Below are 24577 nucleotides of genomic sequence, written 5' to 3'. Positions count from 1 at the left end.
AGTGTGTTGTTTCTCTGTCTTTATTCTCTGATCAGTGTGTTGTTTCTCTATCTTTCTTCTCTGATCAGTGTGTTGTTTCTCTATCTTTATTCTCTGATCAGTGTGTTATTTCTCGATCTTTATTCTCTGATCAGTGTGTTGTTTCTCTATCTTTATTCTCTGATCAGTGTGTTGTTTCTCTATCTTTATTCTCTGATCATTGTGTTGTTTCTCGATCTTTATTCTCTGATCAGTGTGTTGTTTCTCGATCTTTATTCTCTGATCAGTGTGTTGTTTCTCGATCTTTATTCGCAGAGCAGTGTGTTGTTTCTCTATCTTTATTCTCTGATCAGTGTGTTGTTTCTCGATCTTTATTCTCTGATCAGTGTGTTGTTTCTCGATCTTTATTCTCTGATCAGTGTGTTGATTCTCTATCTTTATTCTCTGATCAGTGTGTTGTTTCTCTATCTTCATTCTCTGATCAGTGTGTTGTTTCTCGATCTTTATTCTCTGATCAGTGTGTTGTTTCTCTATCTTTATTCTCTGATCAGTGTGTTGTTTCTCGATCTTTATTCTCTGATCAGAGTGTTATTTCTCTATCTTTATTCTCTGATCAGTGTGTTGTTTCTCTATCTTTATTCTCTGATCAGCGTGTTGCTTCTCGATCTTTATTCTCTGATCAGTGTGTTGTTTCTCTATCTTTATTCTCTGATCAGTGTGTTGTTTCTCGATCTTTATTCTCTGATCAGTGTGTTGTTTCTCTTTCTTTATTCTCTGATCAATGTGTTGTTTCTCGATCTTTATTCTCTGATCAGTGTGTTGTTTCTCTATCTTCATTCTCTGATCAGTGTGTTGTTTCTCGATCTTTATTCTCTGATCAGTGTGTTTTTTCTCGATCTTTATTCTCTGATCAGTGTGTTGTTTCTCTATCTTTATTCTCTGATCAGTGTGTTGTTTCTCTATCTTTATTCTCTGATCATTGTGTTATTTCTCTATGTTTATTCTCTGATCAGTGTGTTGTTTCTCTATCTTTATTCTCTGATCAGTGTGTTGCTTCTCGATCTTTATTCTCTGATCAGTGTGTTGTTTCTCTATCTTTATTCTCTGATCAGTGTGTTGTTTCTCGATCTTTATTCTCTGATCAGTGTGTTGTTTCTCTTTCTTTATTCTCGGATCAATGTGTTGTTTCTCGATCTTTATTCTCTGATCAGTGTGTTGTTTCCCTATCTTCATTCTCTGATCAGTGTGTTGTTTCTCGATCTGTATTCTCTGATCAGTGTGTTTTTTCTCGATCTTTATTCTCTGATCAGTGTGTTGTTTCTCTATCTTTATTCTCTGATCAGTGTGTTGTTTCTCTATCTTTATTCTCTGATCAGTGTGTTGTTTCTCTATCTTTATTCTCTGATCAGTGTGTTATTTCTCTATCTTTATTCTCTGATCAGTGTGTTGTTTCTCTATCTTTATTCTCTGATCAGTGTGTTGTTTCTCGATCTTTATTCTCTGATCAGTGTGTTGTTTCTCTATCTTCATTCTCTGATCAGTGTGTTGTTTCTCGATCTTTATTCTCTGATCAGTGTGTTGTTTCTCGATCTTTATTCTCTGATCAGTGTGTTGTTTCTCTGTCTTTATTCTCTGATCAGTGTGTTGTTTCTCTATCTTTCTTCTCTGATCAGTGTGTTGTTTCTCTATCTTTATTCTCTGATCAGTGTGTTATTTCTCGATCTTTATTCTCTGATCAGTGTGTTGTTTCTCTATCTTTATTCTCTGATCAGTGTGTTGTTTCTCTATCTTTATTCTCTGATCATTGTGTTGTTTCTCGATCTTTATTCTCTGATCAGTGTGTTGTTTCTCGATCTTTATTCTCTGATCAGTGTGTTGTTTCTCGATCTTTATTCGCAGAGCAGTGTGTTGTTTCTCTATCTTTATTCTCTGATCAGTGTGTTGTTTCTCGATCTTTATTCTCTGATCAGTGTGTTGTTTCTCGATCTTTATTCTCTGATCAGTGTGTTGTTTCTATATCTTTATTCTCTGATCAGTGTGTTGTTTCTCCATCTTTATTCTCTGATCAGTGTGTTGTTTCTCTATCTTTCTTCTCTGATCAGTGTGTTGTTTCTCTATCTTTATTCTCTGATCATTGTGTTGTTTCTCGATCTTTATTCTCTGATCAGTGTGTTGTTTCTCGATCTTTATTCTCTGATCAGTGGGTTGTTTTTCGATCTTTATTCGCAGAGCAGTGTGTTGTTTCTCTATCTTTATTCTCTGATCAGTGAGTTGTTTCTCGATCTTTATTCTCTGATCAGTGTGTTCTTTCTCGATCTTTATTCTCTGATCATTGTGTTGTTTCTCTATCTTTATTCTCTGATCAGTGTGTTGTTTCTCTATCTTTATTCTCTGATCAGTGTGTTATTTCTCTATCTTTATTCTCTGATCAGTGTGTTGTTTCTCTATCTTTATTCTCTGATCAGTGTGTTGTTTCTCTATCTTTATTCTCTGATCAGTGTGTTGTTTCTCTATCTTTATTCTCTGATCAGTGTGTTGTTTCTCTATCTTTATTCTCTGATCAGTGTGTTGTTTCTCGATCTTTATTCTCTGATCAGTGTATTGTTTCTATATCATTATTCTCTGATCAGTGTGTTGTTTCTCTATCTTTATTCTCTGATCAGTGTGTTGTTTCTCGATCTTGATTCTCTGATCAGTGTGTTGTTTCTCTATCTTTATTCTCTGATCAGTGTGTTGTTTCTCGATCTTTATTCTGTGATCAGTGTGTTGTTTCTCTATTTTTATTCTCTGATCAGTGTGTTGTTTCTCTATCTTTATTCTCTGATCAGTGTGTTGTTTCTCGATCTTCATTCTCTGATCAGTGTGTTGTTTCTCGATCTTTATTCACTGATCAGTGTGTTGTTTCTCTATCTTTATTCTCTGATCAGTGTGTTGTTTCTCTATCTTTATTCTCTGATCAGTGTGTTGTTTCTCGATCTTTATTCTCTGATCAGTGTGTTGTTTCTCGATCTTTATTCTCTGATCAGTGTGTTGTTTCTCTATCTTTATTCTCTGATCAGTGTGTTGATTCTCTATCTTTATTCTCTGATCAGTGTGTTGTTTCTCTATCTTCATTCTCTGATCAGTGTGTTGTTTCTCGATCTTTATTCTCTGATCAGTGTGTTGTTTCTCTATCTTTATTCTCTGATCAGTGTGTTGTTTCTCGATCTTTATTCTCTGATCAGAGTGTTATTTCTCTATCTTTATTCTCTGATCAGTGTGTTGTTTCTCTATCTTTATTCTCTGATCAGCGTGTTGCTTCTCGATCTTTATTCTCTGATCAGTGTGTTGTTTCTCTATCTTTATTCTCTGATCAGTGTGTTGTTTCTCGATCTTTATTCTCTGATCAGTGTGTTGTTTCTCTTTCTTTATTCTCTGATCAATGTGTTGTTTCTCGATCTTTATTCTCTGATCAGTGTGTTGTTTCTCTATCTTCATTCTCTGATCAGTGTGTTGTTTCTCGATCTTTATTCTCTGATCAGTGTGTTTTTTCTCGATCTTTATTCTCTGATCAGTGTGTTGTTTCTCTATCTTTATTCTCTGATCAGTGTGTTGTTTCTCTATCTTTATTCTCTGATCAGTGTGTTGTTCCTCTATCTTTATTCTCTGATCAGTGTGTTATTTCTCTATCTTTATTCTCTGATCAGTGTGTTGTTTCTCTATCTTTATTCTCTGATCAGTGTGTTGTTTCTCGATCTTTATTCTCTGATCAGTGTGTTGTTTCTCTATCTTCATTCACTGATCAGTGTGCTATTTCTCTATCTTTATTCTCTGATCAGTGTGTTGTTTCTCTATCTTTATTCTCTGATCAGTGTGTTGTTTCTCTATCTTCATTCTCTGATCAGTGTGTTGTTTCTCGATCTTTATTCTCTGATCAGTGTATTGTTCCTATAATATTATTCTCTGATCAGTGTGTTGTTTCTCTCTCTTTATTCTCTGATCAGTGGGTTGTTTCTCGATCTTTTTTCGCAGAGCAGTGTGTTGTTTCTCTATCTTTATTCTCTGATCAGTAAGTTGTTTCTCGATCTTTATTCTCTGATCAGTGTGTTCTTTCTCTATCTTTATTCTCTGATCATTGTGTTGTTTCTCTATCTTTATTCTCTGATCAGTGTGTTGTTTCTCTATCTTCATTCACTGATCAGTGTGCTATTTCTCTATCTTTATTCTCTGATCAGTGTGTTGTTTCTCTATCTTTATTCTCTGATCAGTGTGTTGTTTCTCTATCTTTATTCTCTGATCAGTGTGTTGTTTCTCTATCTTTATTCTCTGATCAGTGTGTTGTTTCTCTATCTTTATTCTCTGATCAGTGTGTTGTTTCTCGATCTTTATTCTCTGATCAGTGTATTGTTCCTATAATATTATTCTCTGATCAGTGTGTTGTTTCTCTCTCTTTATTCTCTGATCAGTGTGTTGTTTCTCTATCTTGATTCTCTGATCAGTGTGTTGTTTCTCGATCTTTATTCTCTGATCAGTGTGTTGTTTCTCGATCTTTATTCTGTGATCAGTGTGTTGTTTCTCGATCTTTATTCTCTGATCAGTGTGTTGTTTCTCTATCTTTATTCTCTGATCAGTGTGTTGTTTCTCGATCTTTATTCTCTGATCAGTGTGTTGTTTCTCTATCTTTATTCTCTGATCAGTGTGTTGTTTCTCTGTCTTTATTCTCTGATCAGTGTGTTGTTTCTCTATCTTTATTCTCTGATCAGTGTGTTTTTTTCTCGATCTTTATTCTCTGATCAGTGTGTTGTTTCTCTATCTTTATTCTCTGATCAGTGTGTTGTTTCTCTATCTTTATTCTCTGATCAGTGTGTTGTTTCTCTATCTTTATTCTCTGATCAGTGTGTTATTTCTCTATCTTTATTCTCTGATCAGTGTGTTGTTTCTCTATCTTTATTCTCTGATCAGTGTGTTGTTTCTCGATCTTTATTCTCTGATCAGTGTGTTGTTTCTCTATCTTCATTCTCTGATCAGTGTGTTGTTTCTCGATCTTTTTTCTCTGATCAGTGTGTTGTTTCTCGATCTTTATTCTCTGATCAGTGTGTTGTTTCTCGATCTTGATTCTCTGATCAGTGTGTTGTTTCTCTATCTTTATTCTCTGATCAGTGTGTTGTTTCTCTATCTTTATTCTCTGATCAGTGTGTTATTTCTCTATCTTTATTCTCTGATCAGTGTGTTGTATCTCTATCTTTATTCTCTGATCAGTGTGTTGTTTCTCTACCTTTATTCTCTGATCATTGTGTTGTTTCTCGATCTTTATTCTCTGATCAGTGTGTTGTTTCTCGATCTTTATTCTCTGATCAGTGTGTTGTTTCTCGATCTTTATTCGCAGAGCAGTGTGTTGTTTCTCTATCTTTATTCTCTGATCAGTGTGTTGTTTCTCGATCTTTATTCTCTGATCAGTGTGTTGTTTCTCTATCTTTATTCTCTGATCAGTGTGTTGTTTCTCTATCTTTATTCTCTGATCAGTGTGTTGTTTCTCTATCTTTATTCTCTGATCAGTGTGTTGTTTCTCTATCTTTATTCTCTGATCAGTGTGTTGTTTCTCTATCTTAATTCTCTGATTAGTGTGTTGTTTCTCTATCTTTATTCTCTGATCAGTGTGTTGTTTCTCTATCTTTATTCTCTGATCAGTGTGTTGTTTCGCTATCTTCATTCTCTGATCAGTGTGTTGTTTCTCGATCTTTATTCTCTGATCAGTGTATTGTTTCTATAATATTATTCTCTGATCAGTGTGTTGTTTCTCTCTCTTTATTCTCTGATCAGTGTGTTGTTTCTCTATCTTGATTCTCTGATCAGTGTGTTGTTTCTCTATCTTTATTCTCTGATCAGTGTGTTGTTTCTCGATCTTTATTCTGTGATCAGTGTGTTGTTTCTCTATCTTTATTCTCTGATCAGTGTGTTGTTTCTCTATCTTTATTCTCTGATCAGTGTGTTGTTTCTCTCTCTTTATTCTCTGATCAGTGTATTGTTTCTATAATATTATTCTCTGATCAGTGTGTTGTTTCTCGATCTTTATTCTCTGATCAGTGTGTTGTTTCTCGATCTTTATTCTCTGATCAGTGTGTTGTTTCTCGATCTTTATTCTCTGATCAGTGTGTTGTTTCTCTATCTTTATTCTCTGATCATTGTGTTGTTTCTCGATCTTTAGTCTCTGATCAGTGTGTTGTTTCTCGATCTTTATTCTCTGATCAGTGTGTTGTTTCTCGATCTTTATTCTCTGATCAGTGTGTTGTTTCTATATCTTTATTCTCTGATCAGTGTGTTGTTTCTCCATCTTTATTCTCTGATCAGTGTGTTGTTTCCCTATCTTTATTCTCTGATCAGTGTGTTGTTTCTCTATCTTTATTCTCTGATCATTGTGTTGTTTCTCGATCTTTATTCTCTGATCAGTGTGTTGTTTCTCGATCTTTATTCTCTGATCAGTGGGTTGTTTCTCGATCTTTATTCGCAGAGCAGTGTGTTGTTTCTCTATCTTTATTCTCTGATCAGTGAGTTGTTTCTCGATCTTTATTCTCTGATCAGTGTGTTCTTTCTCTATCTTTATTCTCTGATCATTGTGTTGTTTCTCTATCTTTATTCTCTGATCAGTGTGTTGTTTCTCTATCTTTATTCACTGATCAGTGTGTTATTTCTCTATCTTTATTCTCTGATCAGTGTGTTGTTTCTCTATCTTTATTCTCTGATCAGTGTGTTGTTTCTCGATCTTTATTGTCTGATCAGTGTGTTGTTTCTGTATCTTCATTCTCTGATCAGTGTGTTGTTTCTCGATCTTTATTCTCTGATCAGTGTGTTGTTTCTCGATCTTTATTCTCTGATCAGTGTGTTGTTTCTCTATCTTTATACTCTGATCAGTGTGTTGTTTCTCTATCTTTATTCTCTGATCAGTGTGTTGTTTCTCTATCTTTATTCTCTGATCAGTGTGTTATTTCTCTATCTTTATTCTCTGATCAGTGTGTTGTTTCTCTATCTTTATTCTCTGATCAGTGTGTTGTTTCTCTATCTTTATTCTCTGATCATTGTGTTGTTTCTCGATCTTTATTCTCTGATCAGTGTGTTGTTTCTCGATCTTTATTCTCTGATCAGTGTGTTGTTTCTCGATCTTTATTCGCAGAGCAGTGTGTTGTTTCTCTATCTTTATTCTCTGATCAGTGTGTTGTTTCTCGATCTTTATTCTCTGATCAGTGTGTTGTTTCTCTATCTTTATTCTCTGATCAGTGTGTTGTTTCTCTATCTTTATTCTCTGATCAGTGTGTTGTTTCTCGATCTTTATTCTCTGATCAGTGTGTTGTTTCTCTATCTTCATTCTCTGATCAGTGTGTTGTTTCTCGATCTTTATTCTCTGATCAGTGTGTTGTTTCTCGATCTTTATTCTCTGATCAGTGTGTTGTTTCTCTGTCTTTATTCTCTGATCAGTGTGTTGTTTCTCTATCTTTCTTCTCTGATCAGTGTGTTGTTTCTCTATCTTTATTCTCTGATCAGTGTGTTATTTCTCGATCTTTATTCTCTGATCAGTGTGTTGTTTCTCTATCTTTATTCTCTGATCAGTGTGTTGTTTCTCTATCTTTATTCTCTGATCATTGTGTTGTTTCTCGATCTTTATTCTCTGATCAGTGTGTTGTTTCTCGATCTTTATTCTCTGATCAGTGTGTTGTTTCTCGATCTTTATTCGCAGAGCAGTGTGTTGTTTCTCTATCTTTATTCTCTGATCAGTGTGTTGTTTCTCGATCTTTATTCTCTGATCAGTGTGTTGTTTCTCGATCTTTATTCTCTGATCAGTGTGTTGATTCTCTATCTTTATTCTCTGATCAGTGTGTTGTTTCTCTATCTTCATTCTCTGATCAGTGTGTTGTTTCTCGATCTTTATTCTCTGATCAGTGTGTTGTTTCTCTATCTTTATTCTCTGATCAGTGTGTTGTTTCTCGATCTTTATTCTCTGATCAGAGTGTTATTTCTCTATCTTTATTCTCTGATCAGTGTGTTGTTTCTCTATCTTTATTCTCTGATCAGCGTGTTGCTTCTCGATCTTTATTCTCTGATCAGTGTGTTGTTTCTCTATCTTTATTCTCTGATCAGTGTGTTGTTTCTCGATCTTTATTCTCTGATCAGTGTGTTGTTTCTCTTTCTTTATTCTCTGATCAATGTGTTGTTTCTCGATCTTTATTCTCTGATCAGTGTGTTGTTTCTCTATCTTCATTCTCTGATCAGTGTGTTGTTTCTCGATCTTTATTCTCTGATCAGTGTGTTTTTTCTCGATCTTTATTCTCTGATCAGTGTGTTGTTTCTCTATCTTTATTCTCTGATCAGTGTGTTGTTTCTCTATCTTTATTCTCTGATCATTGTGTTATTTCTCTATGTTTATTCTCTGATCAGTGTGTTGTTTCTCTATCTTTATTCTCTGATCAGTGTGTTGCTTCTCGATCTTTATTCTCTGATCAGTGTGTTGTTTCTCTATCTTTATTCTCTGATCAGTGTGTTGTTTCTCGATCTTTATTCTCTGATCAGTGTGTTGTTTCTCTTTCTTTATTCTCGGATCAATGTGTTGTTTCTCGATCTTTATTCTCTGATCAGTGTGTTGTTTCCCTATCTTCATTCTCTGATCAGTGTGTTGTTTCTCGATCTGTATTCTCTGATCAGTGTGTTTTTTCTCGATCTTTATTCTCTGATCAGTGTGTTGTTTCTCTATCTTTATTCTCTGATCAGTGTGTTGTTTCTCTATCTTTATTCTCTGATCAGTGTGTTGTTTCTCTATCTTTATTCTCTGATCAGTGTGTTATTTCTCTATCTTTATTCTCTGATCAGTGTGTTGTTTCTCTATCTTTATTCTCTGATCAGTGTGTTGTTTCTCGATCTTTATTCTCTGATCAGTGTGTTGTTTCTCTATCTTCATTCTCTGATCAGTGTGTTGTTTCTCGATCTTTATTCTCTGATCAGTGTGTTGTTTCTCGATCTTTATTCTCTGATCAGTGTGTTGTTTCTCTGTCTTTATTCTCTGATCAGTGTGTTGTTTCTCTATCTTTCTTCTCTGATCAGTGTGTTGTTTCTCTATCTTTATTCTCTGATCAGTGTGTTATTTCTCGATCTTTATTCTCTGATCAGTGTGTTGTTTCTCTATCTTTATTCTCTGATCAGTGTGTTGTTTCTCTATCTTTATTCTCTGATCATTGTGTTGTTTCTCGATCTTTATTCTCTGATCAGTGTGTTGTTTCTCGATCTTTATTCTCTGATCAGTGTGTTGTTTCTCGATCTTTATTCGCAGAGCAGTGTGTTGTTTCTCTATCTTTATTCTCTGATCAGTGTGTTGTTTCTCGATCTTTATTCTCTGATCAGTGTGTTGTTTCTCGATCTTTATTCTCTGATCAGTGTGTTGTTTCTATATCTTTATTCTCTGATCAGTGTGTTGTTTCTCCATCTTTATTCTCTGATCAGTGTGTTGTTTCTCTATCTTTCTTCTCTGATCAGTGTGTTGTTTCTCTATCTTTATTCTCTGATCATTGTGTTGTTTCTCGATCTTTATTCTCTGATCAGTGTGTTGTTTCTCGATCTTTATTCTCTGATCAGTGGGTTGTTTTTCGATCTTTATTCGCAGAGCAGTGTGTTGTTTCTCTATCTTTATTCTCTGATCAGTGAGTTGTTTCTCGATCTTTATGCTCTGATCAGTGTGTTCTTTCTCGATCTTTATTCTCTGATCATTGTGTTGTTTCTCTATCTTTATTCTCTGATCAGTGTGTTGTTTCTCTATCTTTATTCTCTGATCAGTGTGTTATTTCTCTATCTTTATTCTCTGATCAGTGTGTTGTTTCTCTATCTTTATTCTCTGATCAGTGTGTTGTTTCTCTATCTTTATTCTCTGATCAGTGTGTTGTTTCTCTATCTTTATTCTCTGATCAGTGTGTTGTTTCTCTATCTTTATTCTCTGATCAGTGTGTTGTTTCTCGATCTTTATTCTCTGATCAGTGTATTGTTTCTATATCATTATTCTCTGATCAGTGTGTTGTTTCTCTATCTTTATTCTCTGATCAGTGTGTTGTTTCTCGATCTTGATTCTCTGATCAGTGTGTTGTTTCTCTATCTTTCTTCTCTGATCAGTGTGTTGTTTCTCGATCTTTATTCTGTGATCAGTGTGTTGTTTCTCTATTTTTATTCTCTGATCAGTGTGTTGTTTCTCTATCTTTATTCTCTGATCAGTGTGTTGTTTCTCGATCTTCATTCTCTGATCAGTGTGTTGTTTCTCGATCTTTATTCACTGATCAGTGTGTTGTTTCTCTATCTTTATTCTCTGATCAGTGTGTTGTTTCTCTATCTTTATTCTCTGATCAGTGTGTTGTTTCTCGATCTTTATTCTCTGATCAGTGTGTTGTTTCTCTATCTTTATTCTCTGATCAGTGTGTTGATTCTCTATCTTTATTCTCTGATCAGTGTGTTGTTTCTCTATCTTCATTCTCTGATCAGTGTGTTGTTTCTCGATCTTTATTCTCTGATCAGTGTGTTGTTTCTCTATCTTTATTCTCTGATCAGTGTGTTGTTTCTCGATCTTTATTCTCTGATCAGAGTGTTATTTCTCTATCTTTATTCTCTGATCAGTGTGTTGTTTCTCTATCTTTATTCTCTGATCAGCGTGTTGCTTCTCGATCTTTATTCTCTGATCAGTGTGTTGTTTCTCTATCTTTATTCTCTGATCAGTGTGTTGTTTCTCGATCTTTATTCTCTGATCAGTGTGTTGTTTCTCTTTCTTTATTCTCTGATCAATGTGTTGTTTCTCGATCTTTATTCTCTGATCAGTGTGTTGTTTCTCTATCTTCATTCTCTGATCAGTGTGTTGTTTCTCGATCTTTATTCTCTGATCAGTGTGTTTTTTCTCGATCTTTATTCTCTGATCAGTGTGTTGTTTCTCTATCTTTATTCTCTGATCAGTGTGTTGTTTCTCTATCTTTATTCTCTGATCAGTGTGTTGATCCTCTATCTTTATTCTCTGATCAGTGTGTTATTTCTCTATCTTTATTCTCTGATCAGTGTGTTGTTTCTCTATCTTTATTCTCTGATCAGTGTGTTGTTTCTCGATCTTTATTCTCTGATCAGTGTGTTGTTTCTCTATCTTCATTCACTGATCAGTGTGCTATTTCTCTATCTTTATTCTCTGATCAGTGTGTTGTTTCTCTATCTTTATTCTCTGATCAGTGTGTTGTTTCTCTATCTTCATTCTCTGATCAGTGTGTTGTTTCTCGATCTTTATTCTCTGATCAGTGTATTGTTCCTATAATATTATTCTCTGATCAGTGTGTTGTTTCTCTCTCTTTATTCTCTGATCAGTGGGTTGTTTCTCGATCTTTTTTCGCAGAGCAGTGTGTTGTTTCTCTATCTTTATTCTCTGATCAGTAAGTTGTTTCTCGATCTTTATTCTCTGATCAGTGTGTTCTTTCTCTATCTTTATTCTCTGATCATTGTGTTGTTTCTCTATCTTTATTCTCTGATCAGTGTGTTGTTTCTCTATCTTCATTCACTGATCAGTGTGCTATTTCTCTATCTTTATTCTCTGATCAGTGTGTTGTTTCTCTATCTTTATTCTCTGATCAGTGTGTTGTTTCTCTATCTTTATTCTCTGATCAGTGTGTTGTTTCTCTATCTTTATTCTCTGATCAGTGTGTTGTTTCTCTATCTTTATTCTCTGATCAGTGTGTTGTTTCTCGATCTTTATTCTCTGATCAGTGTATTGTTCCTATAATATTATTCTCTGATCAGTGTGTTGTTTCTCTCTCTTTATTCTCTGATCAGTGTGTTGTTTCTCTATCTTGATTCTCTGATCAGTGTGTTGTTTCTCGATCTTTATTCTCTGATCAGTGTGTTGTTTCTCGATCTTTATTCTGTGATCAGTGTGTTGTTTCTCGATCTTTATTCTCTGATCAGTGTGTTGTTTCTCTATCTTTATTCTCTGATCAGTGTGTTGTTTCTCGATCTTTATTCTCTGATCAGTGTGTTGTTTCTCTATCTTTATTCTCTGATCAGTGTGTTGTTTCTCTGTCTTTATTCTCTGATCAGTGTGTTGTTTCTCTATCTTTATTCTCTGATCAGTGTGTTTTTTTCTCGATCTTTATTCTCTGATCAGTGTGTTGTTTCTCTATCTTTATTCTCTGATCAGTGTGTTGTTTCTCTATCTTTATTCTCTGATCAGTGTGTTGTTTCTCTATCTTTATTCTCTGATCAGTGTGTTATTTCTCTATCTTTATTCTCTGATCAGTGTGTTGTTTCTCTATCTTTATTCTCTGATCAGTGTGTTGTTTCTCGATCTTTATTCTCTGATCAGTGTGTTGTTTCTCTATCTTCATTCTCTGATCAGTGTGTTGTTTCTCGATCTTTTTTCTCTGATCAGTGTGTTGTTTCTCGATCTTTATTCTCTGATCAGTGTGTTGTTTCTCGATCTTGATTCTCTGATCAGTGTGTTGTTTCTCTATCTTTATTCTCTGATCAGTGTGTTGTTTCTCTATCTTTATTCTCTGATCAGTGTGTTATTTCTCTATCTTTATTCTCTGATCAGTGTGTTGTATCTCTATCTTTATTCTCTGATCAGTGTGTTGTTTCTCTACCTTTATTCTCTGATCATTGTGTTGTTTCTCGATCTTTATTCTCTGATCAGTGTGTTGTTTCTCGATCTTTATTCTCTGATCAGTGTGTTGTTTCTCGATCTTTATTCGCAGAGCAGTGTGTTGTTTCTCTATCTTTATTCTCTGATCAGTGTGTTGTTTCTCGATCTTTATTCTCTGATCAGTGTGTTGTTTCTCTATCTTTATTCTCTGATCAGTGTGTTGTTTCTCTATCTTTATTCTCTGATCAGTGTGTTGTTTCTCTATCTTTATTCTCTGATCAGTGTGTTGTTTCTCTATCTTTATTCTCTGATCAGTGTGTTGTTTCTCTATCTTAATTCTCTGATTAGTGTGTTGTTTCTCTATCTTTATTCTCTGATCAGTGTGTTGTTTCTCGATCTTTATTCTCTGATCAGTGTATTGTTTCTATAATATTATTCTCTGATCAGTGTGTTGTTTCTCGATCTTTATTCTCTGATCAGTGTGTTGTTTCTCTATCTTGATTCTCTGATCAGTGTGTTGTTTCTCTATCTTTATTCTCTGATCAGTGTGTTGTTTCTCGATCTTTATTCTGTGATCAGTGTGTTGTTTCTCTATCTTTATTCTCTGATCAGTGTGTTGTTTCTCTATCTTTATTCTCTGATCAGTGTGTTGTTTCTCTCTCTTTATTCTCTGATCAGTGTATTGTTTCTATAATATTATTCTCTGATCAGTGTGTTGTTTCTCGATCTTTATTCTCTGATCAGTGTGTTGTTTCTCGATCTTTATTCTCTGATCAGTGTGTTGTTTCTCGATCTTTATTCTCTGATCAGTGTGTTGTTTCTCTATCTTTATTCTCTGATCATTGTGTTGTTTCTCGATCTTTAGTCTCTGATCAGTGTGTTGTTTCTCGATCTTTATTCTCTGATCAGTGTGTTGTTTCTCGATCTTTATTCTCTGATCAGTGTGTTGTTTCTATATCTTTATTCTCTGATCAGTGTGTTGTTTCTCCATCTTTATTCTCTGATCAGTGTGTTGTTTCCCTATCTTTATTCTCTGATCAGTGTGTTGTTTCTCTATCTTTATTCTCTGATCATTGTGTTGTTTCTCGATCTTTATTCTCTGATCAGTGTGTTGTTTCTCGATCTTTATTCTCTGATCAGTGGGTTGTTTCTCGATCTTTATTCGCAGAGCAGTGTGTTGTTTCTCTATCTTTATTCTCTGATCAGTGAGTTGTTTCTCGATCTTTATTCTCTGATCAGTGTGTTCTTTCTCTATCTTTATTCTCTGATCATTGTGTTGTTTCTCTATCTTTATTCTCTGATCAGTGTGTTGTTTCTCTATCTTTATTCACTGATCAGTGTGTTATTTCTCTATCTTTATTCTCTGATCAGTGTGTTGTTTCTCTATCTTTATTCTCTGATCAGTGTGTTGTTTCTCGATCTTTATTGTCTGATCAGTGTGTTGTTTCTGTATCTTCATTCTCTGATCAGTGTGTTGTTTCTCGATCTTTATTCTCTGATCAGTGTGTTGTTTCTCGATCTTTATTCTCTGATCAGTGTGTTGTTTCTCTATCTTTATACTCTGATCAGTGTGTTGTTTCTCTATCTTTATTCTCTGATCAGTGTGTTGTTTCTCTATCTTTATTCTCTGATCAGTGTGTTATTTCTCTATCTTTATTCTCTGATCAGTGTGTTGTTTCTCTATCTTTATTCTCTGATCAGTGTGTTGTTTCTCTATCTTTATTCTCTGATCATTGTGTTGTTTCTCGATCTTTATTCTCTGATCAGTGTGTTGTTTCTCGATCTTTATTCTCTGATCAGTGTGTTGTTTCTCGATCTTTATTCGCAGAGCAGTGTGTTGTTTCTCTATCTTTATTCTCTGATCAGTGTGTTGTTTCTCGATCTTTATTCTCTGATCAGTGTGTTGTTTCTCTATCTTTATTCTCTGATCAGTGTGTTGTTTCTCGATCTTTATTCTCTGATCAGTGGGTTGTTTCTCGATCTTTATTCGCAGAGCAGTATGTTGTTTCTCTATCTTTATTCTCTGATCAGTGAGTTGTTTCTCGATCTTTATTCTCTGATCAGTGTGTTCTTTCTCTATCTTTATTCTCTGATCATTGTGTTGTTTCTCTATCTTTATTCTCTGATCAGTGTGTTGTTTCTCTATCTTTATTCTCTGATCAGTGTGTTATTTCTATATCTTTATTCTCTGATCAGTGTGTTGTTTCTCTATCTTTATTCTCTGATCAGTGTGTTGTTTCTCTGTCTTTATTCTCTGATCAGTGTGTTGTTTCTCTATCTTTATTCTCTGATCAGTGTGTTGTTTCTCTATCTTTATTCTCTGATCAGTGTGTTGTTTCTCGATCTTTATTCTCTGATCAGTGTATTGTTTCTATATCATTATTCTCTGATCATTGTGTTGTTTCTCTATCTTTATTCTCTGATCAGTGTGTTGTTTCTTGATCTTGATTCTCTGATCAGTGTGTTGTTTCTCTATCTTTATTCTCTGATCAGTGTGTTGTTTCTCGATCTTTATTCTGTGATCAGTGTGTTGTTTCTCTATTTTTATTCTCTGATCAGTGTGTTGTTTCTCCATCTTTATTCTGTAATCAGTGTATTGTTTCTCTATCTTTATTCTCTGATCAGTGTGTTGTTTCTCTATCTTCATTCTCTGATCAGTGTGTTGTTTCTCGATCTTTATTCACTGATCAGTGTGTTGTTTCTCTATCTTTATTCTCTGATCAGTGTGTTGTTTCTCTATCTTTATTCTCTGATCAGTGTGTTGTTTCTCGATCTTTATTCTCTGATCAGTGTGTTGTTTCTCGATCTTTATTCTCTGATCAGTGTGTTGTTTCTCTATCTTTATTCTCTGATCAGTGTGTTGATTCTCTATCTTTATTCTCTGATCAGTGTGTTGTTTCTCTATCTTCATTCTCTGATCAGTGTGTTGTTTCTCGATCTTTATTCTCTGATCAGTGTGTTGTTTCTCTATCTTTATTCTCTGATCAGTGTGTTGTTTCTCGATCTTTATTCTCTGATCATTGTGTTATTTCTCTATGTTTATTCTCTGATCAGTGTGTTGTTTCTCTATCTTTATTCTCTGATCAGTGTGTTGCTTCTCGATCTTTATTCTCTGATCAGTGTGTTGTTTCTCTATCTTTATTCTCTGATCAGTGTGTTGTTTCTCGATCTTTATTCTCTGATCAGTGTGTTGTTTCTCTTTCTTTATTCTCGGTTCAATGTGTTGTTTCTCGATCTTTATTCTCTGATCAGTGTGTTGTTTCTCTATCTTCATTCTCTGATCAGTGTGTTGTTTCTCGATCTTTATTCTCTGATCAGTGTGTTTTTTCTCGATCTTTATTCTCTGATCAGTGTGTTGTTTCTCTATCTTTATTCTCTGATCAGTGTGTTGTTTCTCTATCTTTATTCTCTGATCAGTGTGTTGTTTCTCTATCTTTATTCTCTGATCAGTGTGTTATTTCTCGATCTTTATTCTCTGATCAGTGTGTTGTTTCTCTATCTTTATTCTCTGATCAGTGTGTTGTTTCTCGATCTTTATTCTCTGATCAGTGTGTTGTTTCTCTATCTTCATTCTCTGATCAGTGTGTTGTTTCTCGATCTTTATTCTCTGATCAGTGTGTTGTTTCTCGATCTTTATTCTCTGATCAGTGTGTTGTTTCTCTGTCTTTATTCTCTGATCAGTGTGTTGTTTCTCTATCTTTATTCTCTGATCAGTGTGTTGTTTCTCTATCTTTATTCTCTGATCAGTGTGTTATTTCTCGATCTTTATTCTCTGATCAGTGTGTTGTTTCTCTATCTTTATTCTCTGATCAGTGTGTTGTTTCTCTATCTTTATTCTCTGATCATTGTGTTGTTTCTCGATCTTTATTCTCTGATCAGTGTGTTGTTTCTCGATCTTTATTCTCTGATCAGTGTGTTGTTTCTCGATCTTTATTCTCTGATCAGTGTGTTGTTTCTCGATCTTTATTCTCTGATCAGTGTGTTGTTTCTCGATCTTTATTCTCTGATCAGTGTGTTGTTTCTCGATCTTTATTCTCTGATCAGTGTGTTGTTTCTCTATCTTTATTCTCTGATCAGTGTGTTGTTTCTCCATCTTTATTCTCTGATCAGTGTGTTGTTTCTCTATCTTTCTTCTCTGATCAGTGTGTTGTTTCTCTATCTTTATTCTCTGATCATTGTGTTGTTTCTCGATCTTTATTCTCTGATCAGTGTGTTGTTTCTCGATCTTTATTCTCTGATCAGTGGGTTGTTTTTCGATCTTTATTCGCAGAGCAGTGTGTTGTTTCTCTATCTTTATTCTCTGATCAGTGAGTTGTTTCTCGATCTTTATTCTCTGATCAGTGTGTTCTTTCTCGATCTTTATTCTCTGATCATTGTGTTGTTTCTCTATCTTTATTCTCTGATCAGTGTGTTGTTTCTCTATCTTTATTCTCTGATCAGTGTGTTATTTCTCTATCTTTATTCTCTGATCAGTGTGTTGTTTCTCTATCTTTATTCTCTGATCAGTGTGTTGTTTCTCTATCTTTATTCTCTGATCAGTGTGTTGTTTCTCTATCTTTATTCTCTGATCAGTGTGTTGTTTCTCTATCTTTATTCACTGATCAGTGTGTTGTTTCTCGATCTTTATTCTCTGATCAGTGTATTGTTTCTATATCATTATTCTCTGATCAGTGTGTTGTTTCTCTATCTTTATTCTCTGATCAGTGTGTTGTTTCTCGATCTTGATTCTCTGATCAGTGTGTTGTTTCTCTATCTTTATTCTCTGATCAGTGTGTTGTTTCTCGATCTTTATTCTGTGATCAGTGTGTTGTTTCTCTATTTTTATTCTCTGATCAGTGTGTTGTTTCTCTATCTTTATACTCTGATCAGTGTGTTGTTTCTCGATCTTCATTCTCTGATCAGTGTGTTGTTTCTCGATCTTTATTCACTGATCAGTGTGTTGTTTCTCTATCTTTATTCTCTGATCAGTGTGTTGTTTCTCTATCTTTATTCTCTGATCAGTGTGTTGTTTCTCGATCTTTATTCTCTGATCAGTGTGTTGTTTCTCTATCTTTATTCTCTGATCAGTGTGTTGTTTCTCTATCTTTATTCTCTGATCAGTGTGTTGATTCTCTATCTTTATTCTCTGATCAGTGTGTTGTTTCTCTATCTTCATTCTCTGATCAGTGTGTTGTTTCTCGATCTTTATTCTCTGATCAGTGTGTTGTTTCTCTATCTTTATTCTCTGATCAGTGTGTTGTTTCTCGATCTTTATTCTCTGATCAGAGTGTTATTTCTCTATCTTTATTCTCTGATCAGTGTGTTGTTTCTCTATCTTTATTCTCTGATCAGCGTGTTGCTTCTCGATCTTTATTCTCTGATCAGTGTGTTGTTTCTCTATCTTTATTCTCTGATCAGTGTGTTGTTTCTCGATCTTTATTCTCTGATCAGTGTGTTGTTTCTCTTTCTTTATTCTCTGATCAATGTGTTGTTTCTCGATCTTTATTCTCTGATCAGTGTGTTGTTTCTCTATCTTCATTCTCTGATCAGTGTGTTGTTTCTCGATCTTTATTCTCTGATCAGTGTGTTTTTTCTCGATCTTTATTCTCTGATCAGTGTGTTGTTTCTCTATCTTTATTCTCTGATCAGTGTGTTGTTTCTCGATCTTTATTCTCTGATCAGTGTGTTGTTCCTCTATCTTTATTCTCTGATCAGTGTGTTATTTCTCTATCTTTATTCTCTGATCAGTGTGTTGTTTCTCTATCTTTATTCTCTGATCAGTGTGTTGTTTCTCGATCTTTATTCTCTGATCAGTGTGTTGTTTCTCTATCTTCATTCTCTGATCAGTGTGTTGTTTCTCGATCTTTATTCTCTGATCAGTGTGTTGTTTCTCGATCTTTATTCTCTGATCAGTGTGTTGTTTCTCTATCTTTATTCTCTGATCATTGTGTTGTTTCTCGACCTTTATTCTCTGATCAGTGTGTTGTTTCTCGATCTTTATTCTCTGATCAGTGTGTTGTTTCTCGATCTTTATTCTCTGATCAGTGGGTTGTTTCTCGATCTTTTTTCGCAGAGCAGTGTGTTGTTTCTCTATCTTTATTCTCTGATCAGTAAGTTGTTTCTCGATCTTTATTCTCTGATCAGTGTGTTCTTTCTCTATCTTTATTCTCTGATCATTGTGTTGTTTCTCTATCTTTATTCTCTGATCAGTGTGTTGTTTCTCTATCTTCATTCACTGATCAGTGTGCTATTTCTCTATCTTTATTCTCTGATCAGTGTGTTGTTTCTCTATCTTTATTCTCTGATCAGTTTGTTGTTTCTCTATCTTTATTCTCTGATCAGTGTGTTGTTTCTCTATCTTTATTCTCTGATCAGTGTGTTGTTTCTCTATCTTCATTCTCTGATCAGTGTGTTGTTTCTCGATCTTTATTCTCTGATCAGTGTATTGTTCCTATAATATTATTCTCTGATCAGTGTGTTGTTTCTCTCTCTTTATTCTCTGATCAGTGTGTTGTTTCTCTATCTTGATTCTCTGATCAGTGTGTTGTTTCTCTATCTTTATTCTCTGATCAGTGTGTTGTTTCTCGATCTTTATTCTGTGATCAGTGTGTTGTTTCTCGATCTTTATTCTCTGATCAGTGTGTTGTTTCTCTATCTTTATTCTCTGATCAGTGTGTTGTTTCTCGATCTTTATTCTCTGATCAGGGTGTTATTTCTCTATGTTTATTCTCTGATCAGTGTGTTGTTTCTCTATCTTTATTCTCTGATCAGTGTGTTGTTTCTCTATCTTTCTTCTCTGATCAGTGTGTTGTTTCTCTATCTTTATTCTCTGATCATTGTGTTGTTTCTCGATCTTTATTCTCTGATCAGTGTGTTGTTTCTCGATCTTTATTCTCTGATCAGTGGGTTGTTTTTCGATCTTTATTCGCAGAGCAGTGTGTTGTTTCTCTATCTTTATTCTCTGATCAGTGAGTTGTTTCTCGATCTTTATTCTCTGATCAGTGTGTTCTTTCTCGATCTTTATTCTCTGATCATTGTGTTGTTTCTCTATCTTTATTCTCTGATCAGTGTGTTGTTTCTCTATCTTTATTCTCTGATCAGTGTGTTATTTCATTTTCTTTATTCTCTGATCAGTGTGTTGTTTCTCTATCTTTATTCTCTGATCAGTGTGTTGTTTCTCTATCTTTATTCTCTGATCAGTGTGTTGTTTCTCTATCTTTATTCTCTGATCAGTGTGTTGTTTCTCTATCTTTATTCTCTGATCAGTGTGTTGTTTCTCGATCTTTATTCTCTGATCAGTGTATTGTTTCTATATCATTATTCTCTGATCAGTGTGTTGTTTCTCTATCTTTATTCTCTGATCAGTGTGTTGTTTCTCGATCTTGATTCTCTGATCAGTGTGTTGTTTCTCTATCTTTATTCTCTGATCAGTGTGTTGTTTCTCGATCTTTATTCTGTGATCAGTGTGTTGTTTCTCTATTTTTATTCTCTGATCAGTGTGTTGTTTCTCTATCTTTATACTCTGATCAGTGTGTTGTTTCTCGATCTTCATTCTCTGATCAGTGTGTTGTTTCTCGATCTTTATTCACTGATCAGTGTGTTGTTTCTCTATCTTTATTCTCTGATCAGTGTGTTGTTTCTCTATCTTTATTCTCTGATCAGTGTGTTGTTTCTCGATCTTTATTCTCTGATCAGTGTGTTGTTTCTCTATCTTTATTCTCTGATCAGTGTGTTGTTTCTCTATCTTTATTCTCTGATCAGTGTGTTGATTCTCTATCTTTATTCTCTGATCAGTGTGTTGTTTCTCTATCTTCATTCTCTGATCAGTGTGTTGTTTCTCGATCTTTATTCTCTGATCAGTGTGTTGTTTCTCTATCTTTATTCTCTGATCAGTGTGTTGTTTCTCGATCTTTATTCTCTGATCAGTGTGTTATTTCTCTATCTTTATTCTCTGATCAGTGTGTTGTTTCTCTATCTTTATTCTCTGATCAGCGTGTTGCTTCTCGATCTTTATTCTCTGATCAGTGTGTTGTTTCTCTATCTTTATTCTCTGATCAGTGTGTTGTTTCTCGATCTTTATTCTCTGATCAGTGTGTTGTTTCTCTTTCTTTATTCTCTGATCAATGTGTTGTTTCTCGATCTTTATTCTCTGATCAGTGTGTTGTTTCTCTATCTTCATTCTCTGATCAGTGTGTTGTTTCTCGATCTTTATTCTCTGATCAGTGTGTTTTTTCTCGATCTTTATTCTCTGATCAGTGTGTTGTTTCTCTATCTTTATTCTCTGATCAGTGTGTTGTTTCTCTATCTTTATTCTCTGATCAGTGTGTTGTTCCTCTATCTTTATTCTCTGATCAGTGTGTTATTTCTCTATCTTTATTCTCTGATCAGTGTGTTGTTTCTCTATCTTTATTCTCTGATCAGTGTGTTGTTTCTCGATCTTTATTCTCTGATCAGTGTGTTGTTTCTCTATCTTCATTCTCTGATCAGTGTGTTGTTTCTCGATCTTTATTCTCTGATCAGTGTGTTGTTTCTCGATCTTTATTCTCTGATCAGTGTGTTGTTTCTCTATCTTTATTCTCTGATCATTGTGTTGTTTCTCGACCTTTATTCTCTGATCAGTGTGTTGTTTCTCGATCTTTATTCTCTGATCAGTGTGTTGTTTCTCGATCTTTATTCTCTGATCAGTGGGTTGTTTCTCGATCTTTTTTCGCAGAGCAGTGTGTTGTTTCTCTATCTTTATTCTCTGATCAGTAAGTTGTTTCTCGATCTTTATTCTCTGATCAGTGTGTTCTTTCTCTATCTTTATTCTCTGATCATTGTGTTGTTTCTCTATCTTTATTCTCTGATCAGTGTGTTGTTTCTCTATCTTCATTCACTGATCAGTGTGCTATTTCTCTATCTTTATTCTCTGATCAGTGTGTTGTTTCTCTATCTTTATTCTCTGATCAGTGTGTTGTTTCTCTATCTTTATTCTCTGATCAGTGTGTTGTTTCTCTATCTTTATTCTCTGATCAGTGTGTTGTTTCTCTATCTTCATTCTCTGATCAGTGTGTTGTTTCTCGATCTTTATTCTCTGATCAGTGTATTGTTCCTATAATATTATTCTCTGATCAGTGTGTTGTTTCTCTCTCTTTATTCTCTGATCAGTGTGTTGTTTCTCTATCTTGATTCTCTGATCAGTGTGTTGTTTCTCTATCTTTATTCTCTGATCAGTGTGTTGTTTCTCGATCTTTATTCTGTGATCAGTGTGTTGTTTCTCGATCTTTATTCTCTGATCAGTGTGTTGTTTCTCTATCTTTATTCTCTGATCAGTGTGTTGTTTCTCGATCTTTATTCTCTGATCAGTGTGTTGTTTCTCTATCTTTATTCTCTGATCAGTGTGTTGTTTCTCTGTCTTTATTCTCTGATCAGTGTGTTGTTTCTCTATCTTTATTCTCTGATCAGTGTGTTTTTTCTCGATCTTTATTCTCTGATCAGTGTGTTGTTTCTCTATCTTTATTCTCTGATCAGTGTGTTGTTTCTCTATCTTTATTCTCTGATCAGTGTGTTGTTTCTCTATCTTTATTCTCTGATCAGTGTGTTATTTCTCTATCTTTATTCTCTGATCAGTGTGTTGTTTCTCTATCTTTATTCTCTGATCAGTGTGTTGTTTCTCGATCTTTATTCTCTGATCAGTGTGTTGTTTCTCTATCTTCATTCTCTGATCAGTGTGTTGTTTCTCGATCTTTTTTCTCTGATCAGTGTGTTGTTTCTCGATCTTTATTCTCTGATCAGTGTGTTGTTTCTCGATCTTGATTCTCTGATCAGTGTGTTGTTTCTCTATCTTTATTCTCTGATCAGTGTGTTGTTTCTCTATCTTTATTCTCTGATCAGTGTGTTATTTCTCTATCTTTATTCTCTGATCAGTGTGTTGTTTCTCTATCTTTATTCTCTGATCAGTGTGTTGTTTCTCTATCTTTATTCTCTGATCATTGTGTTGTTTCTCGATCTTTATTCTCTGATCAGTGTGTTGTTTCTCGATCTTTATTCTCTGATCAGTGTGTTGTTTCTCGATCTTTATTCGCAGAGCAGTGTGTTGTTTCTCTATCTTTATTCTCTGATCAGTGTGTTGTTTCTCGATCTTTATTCTCTGATCAGTGTGTTGTTTCTCTATCTTTATTCTCTGATCAGTGTGTTGTTTCTCTATCTTTATTCTCTGATCAGTGTGTTGTTTCTCTATCTTTATTCTCTGATCAGTGTGTTGTTTCTCTATCTTTATTCTCTGATCAGTGTGTTGTTTCTCTATCTTAATTCTCTGATTAGTGTGTTGTTTCTCTATCTTTATTCTCTGATCAGTGTGTTGTTTCTCTATCTTTATTCTCTGATCAGTGTGTTGTTTCGCTATCTTCATTCTCTGATCAGTGTGTTGTTTCTCGATCTTTATTCTCTGATCAGTGTATTGTTTCTATAATATTATTCTCTGATCAGTGTGTTGTTTCTCTCTCTTTATTCTCTGATCAGTGTGTTGTTTCTCTATCTTGATTCTCTGATCAGTGTGTTGTTTCTCTATCTTTATTCTCTGATCAGTGTGTTGTTTCTCGATCTTTATTCTGTGATCAGTGTGTTGTTTCTCTATCTTTATTCTCTGATCAGTGTGTTGTTTCTCTATCTTTATTCTCTGATCAGTGTGTTGTTTCTCGATCTTTATTCTCTGATCAGTGTATTGTTTCTACAATATTATTCTCTGATCAGTGTGTTGTTTCTCGATCTTTATTCTCTGATCAGTGTGTTGTTTCTCGATCTTTATTCTCTGATCAGTGTGTTGTTTCTCTATCTTTATTCTCTGATCAGTGTGTTGTTTCTCTATCTTTATTCTCTGATCATTGTGTTGTTTCTCTATCTTCATTCTCTGATCAGTGTGTTGTTTCTCGATCTTTATTCTCTGATCAGTGTGTTGTTTCTCGATCTTTATTCTCTGATCAGTGTGTTGTTTCTCGATCTTTATTCTCTGATCAGTGTGTTGTTTCTCGATCTTTATTCTCTGATCAGTGTGTTGTTTCTCTATCTTCATTCTCTGATCAGTGTGTTGTTTCTCGATCTTTATTCACTGATCAGTGTGTTGTTTCTCTATCTTTATTCTCTGATCAGTGTGTTGTTTCTCTATCTTTATTCTCTGATCAGTGTGTTGTTTCTCGATCTTTATTCTCTGATCAGTGTGTTTTTTCTCGATCTTTATTCTCTGATCATTGTGTTATTTCTCTATGTTTATTCTCTGATCAGTGTGTTGTTTCTCTATCTTTATTCTCTGATCAGTGTGTTGTTTCTCTATCTTCATTCTCTGATCAGTGTGTTGTTTCTCGATCTTTATTCACTGATCAGTGTGTTGTTTCTCTATCTTTATTCTCTGATCAGTGTGTTGTTTCTCTATCTTTATTCTCTGATCAGTGTGTTGTTTCTCGATCTCTATTCTCTGATCAGTGTGTTGTTTCTCGATCTTTATTCTCTGATCAGTGTGTTGTTTCTCTATCTTTATTCTCTGATCAGTGTGTTGATTCTCTATCTTTATTCTCTGATCAGTGTGTTGTTTCTCTATCTTCATTCTCTGATCAGTGTGTTGTTTCTCGATCTTTATTCTCTGATCAGTGTGTTGTTTCTCTATCTTTATTCTCTGATCAGTGTGTTGTTTCTCGATCTTTATTCTCTGATCATTGTGTTATTTCTCTATGTTTATTCTCTGATCAGTGTGTTGTTTCTCTATCTTTATTCTCTGATCAGTGTGTTGCTTCTCGATCTTTATTCTCTGATCAGTGTGTTGTTTCTCTATCTTTATTCTCTGATCAGTGTGTTGTTTCTCGATCTTTATTCTCTGATCAGTGTGTTGTTTCTCTTTCTTTATTCTCGGATCAATGTGTTGTTTCTCGATCTTTATTCTCTGATCAGTGTGTTGTTTCTCTATCTTCATTCTTGGATCAGTGTGTTGTTTCTCGATCTTTATTCTCTGATCAGTGTGTTTTTTCTCGATCTTTA

Source organism: Chiloscyllium plagiosum, unplaced genomic scaffold (assembly GCF_037043375.1).
Source record: "Chiloscyllium plagiosum isolate Xiang-an unplaced genomic scaffold, Cpla_swu_hap1 HiC_scaffold_28, whole genome shotgun sequence".
Lineage (NCBI taxonomy): Eukaryota > Metazoa > Chordata > Chondrichthyes > Orectolobiformes > Hemiscylliidae > Chiloscyllium > Chiloscyllium plagiosum.
The sequence above is the reverse complement of the archived record's forward strand: the minus strand, read 5'-3'. Positions refer to the sequence as shown.